This window comes from Nicotiana attenuata, chromosome 3 (genome assembly GCF_001879085.1).
Source record: "Nicotiana attenuata strain UT chromosome 3, NIATTr2, whole genome shotgun sequence".
Lineage (NCBI taxonomy): Eukaryota > Viridiplantae > Streptophyta > Magnoliopsida > Solanales > Solanaceae > Nicotiana > Nicotiana attenuata.
Window position 1 is genome coordinate 34,282,252 of NC_031991.1, and position 3,251 is coordinate 34,285,502.

Sequence of the window (3,251 nt, forward strand, 5' to 3'; positions counted from 1 at the left end):
TATCAAAACTGGGGCTGTAGTCAAAGCTGTCTTGAGCATCTGAAAGCTCGCCTCACACTCCTCTGTCCACTGAAACGGAGCACCCTTCTGGGTCAATCTAGTCATAGGGGCTGCAATCGATGAAAACCCCTCTACAAATCGACGGCAGTAGCCCGCCAAGCCAAGGAAACTGCGAATCTCTGTAGCTGAGGATGGTCTGGGCCAACTCTGCACTGTCTCTACCTTCTTCGGATCCACCCGAATGCCATCACTTGACACCACATGACCCAAGAATGCCACAGAATCCAACCAAAACTCACATTTTGAAAACTTTGCATATAATCTCTTTTCCCTCAGGGTCTGAAGTACTGTCCTCAGGTGCTGCTCGTGATCTTCCCGACTCCGGGAATACACCAGAATATCATCAATAAAGACAATGACAAAAGAGTCAAGATATGGCCGGAATACACTGTGCATCAGATGCATGAAGGCTGCTGGGGCATTGGTCAGCCCAAATGACATAACAAGGAATTCGTAATGACCATACCGAGTCCTGAAGGCAGTCTTCGGGATATCTGGCTCCCGATCTTCAACTGATGGTAACCTGAGCGCAAATCAATCTTAGAAAATACCCGTGCGCCCTGAAGCTGGTCAAACAGATCATCAATACGAGGCAAAGGACAACGGTTCTTCACTGTAACCTTGTTCAACTGGCGGTAATCAATACACATACGCATAGAACCATCCTTTTTCTTCACAAATAACATAGGAGCACCCCAAGGCGATACACTGGGGCCGAATAAAACCCTTATCAAGTAATTCCTACAATTGCTCCTTCAACTCCTTCAACTCAGGAGGAGCCATACGGTACAGAGGGATAGAAATGGGCTGAGTGCCTGGCAATAGATCAATGCCAAAATCAATGTCCCTATCGGGTGGCATGCCCGGAAGATCAGCTGGAAACACATCGGGGAAATCCCGTACTACTGGGACTGAATCAACAGAAGGAGTATCCATACTGGCATCCCTCACATATGCTAAATACGCATCACAACCTTTCTCAATCATTCGCTGAGCCTTAAGGAAAGAAATAACTCTATTGCGAGTGTGACCTAAGGCACCCCTCCACTCAACACGCGGTATACCTGGCATAGCCAGCGTTATGGTTTTGGCGTGATAATCAAGAATGGCATAATGGGGAAACAACCAGTCCATGCCCAAAATAATATAAAAATCTACCATGCTGAGTAATAATAAGTCAGCCCTGGTCTCAAAACCACCAAGAATAACCAAACATGACCGGTAAACGCGATCCACAACAAGAGAATCTCCCACAGGAGTAGAAACATAAACTAGGGAACTCAAAGAATCCCGAGGTACCCCCAAATACGGAGCAAAATAAGAAGACACATAAGAGTAGGTGGAGCCTGGATCGAATAGAACCGATGCATCTCTGTGACAAACCAAGATAGTACCTGTGATGACAGAAACGGAGGCGGCAGCCTCAGTACGGCCTGGAAGTGCATAATATCTGGCCTGGCCTCCCCCTCGAGGGCGACCTCTACCTCCCCGACCTCCACCTCTAGCTGGCTGGGCCGGTGGGGTGGCAGCTGGTGCTAGAACCATAGCCTGAGAGGGGGCCTGCTGTGGCTGAGGAGCCCGCGAAGGTGCACCCCTCCTGAGTCTGGGGCAATCCCTCACCACATGGCGTGTGTCACCACACTCAAAACAAGCTCTGGGAGGACGTGGCAGCTGTGACTGGCGCGGGGCAAGTCTGCTGGACTGACCACTGGAAACACCCCGTTGCGAGGAGGCGCACTAGAGACTGGAGGTGCATAAGTAACGGCTCCTAAGGGCCTAGGTGCAGCTGGAATATCACGTGGCTACTGGGAACGNAGCTGCACCACGAGCGCGTCCCTGGCCTCTACCCCGGCCCCGGCCTCTGACGGCTGTAGTAGGGGTGCGCGGGTGCCTGATCCTCTCGAGTAGCGCGTGTCCTCACCATCTGTGAGAGAATAGAAAGACAGAAGTTTAGTTGTGATGTCAAAATCTCGCACGACAAGGAAATCAAATGAAGTGGAATTTTCCTAACAGTTACATAGCCTCCCGTAGATAAGTACAGACGTCTCCGTACCGATCAGCGAGACTCTAATAAACTGGCCTGTGTTCCGTGACTCCTATGAACCTAGAGCTCTAATACCAACTTGTCACGACCTACGTTCACCCACCGTGAACATGTCGTGATGGCGCCTAGTCTCTACAACTAGGTAAGCCTATAATGCGGAAAACAAAATAACTTGCGGAAAATAATAATTCAACTTTGAACAGTTAAAAGAAAATACGGTGTATAGATGCCACTTGGCATATACAATTCCATAACACGGAAGTCTACAATATCATCCCAAAACCTGGAAACTCACGGGAACACAAGCTAACAGAATGAATACACTGCTCTAACTCCAGAATGTCTAAAATAACAGTAAGAAAGGAAGGATATCTGCTAAAGCTAGAATAAGATAGAGACTCCTTGGTCTGCGGACGCGGCAGATGTACCTCGAAGTCTCTGCTAGATCTCTCCGCCTCGAGGGTGATATGCCTGGGTGGAGAAACCTGGATCTGCACATGAAAAACATGCGCAGAAGGGGCATGAGTACACCACAGCGGTACTCAGTAAGTGCGAAGCCTAACCTCGGTTGGGTAGTGACGAGGAAGGTCAGGGCCCTACTGAGGTTAAGTAATAATACAAGTTAACAATGTGAAATGACAGTGTAATTAAATAACACATGATATAAGGGCAACAACAACTATTACAACGGCAACAAAACACAGTAAAAGAACATAACACAAATCCGAGATAACAACCGGGGATCTCCCAGGATACCGTCCTGTAGTCCTAAATATAAATATCATGTCTAGTGGATCTCCCGGGTGCAGTCCCGTAGTCTAACTCATAAAGTGCAGGGGAATCTCCCGGAATGCAATTCCGTAGTCCCAAAGTAAACATACAGGGGAGCTCCCGGGATACCGTCCCGTAGTCCCAAAATAAAGTGCAGGGGGATCTCCCGGAATACCGTTCCGTAGTCCCAAAGTAAATACACAACAACAGAACTCAATTCAATTATTTGCATATCAAAGTGAAGCAGGTAATCCTAACCTAGCATGGTTCACGTAGCACAGTTAAGGCAGTTAAGACAGATAAGGCAATTTAGTCAAGTAGACATGCTTCTCTAAGCTACAGCAGGTTTAAATATCAAACAGTGTAAGCAAAGAAA

The 3,251-nt window shown here is 47.9% G+C and overlaps 1 pseudogene; it reads right to left on the reverse strand.

Moving 5' to 3' along the window:
• On the reverse strand, positions 292–710 carry LOC109224600 (annotated as a pseudogene).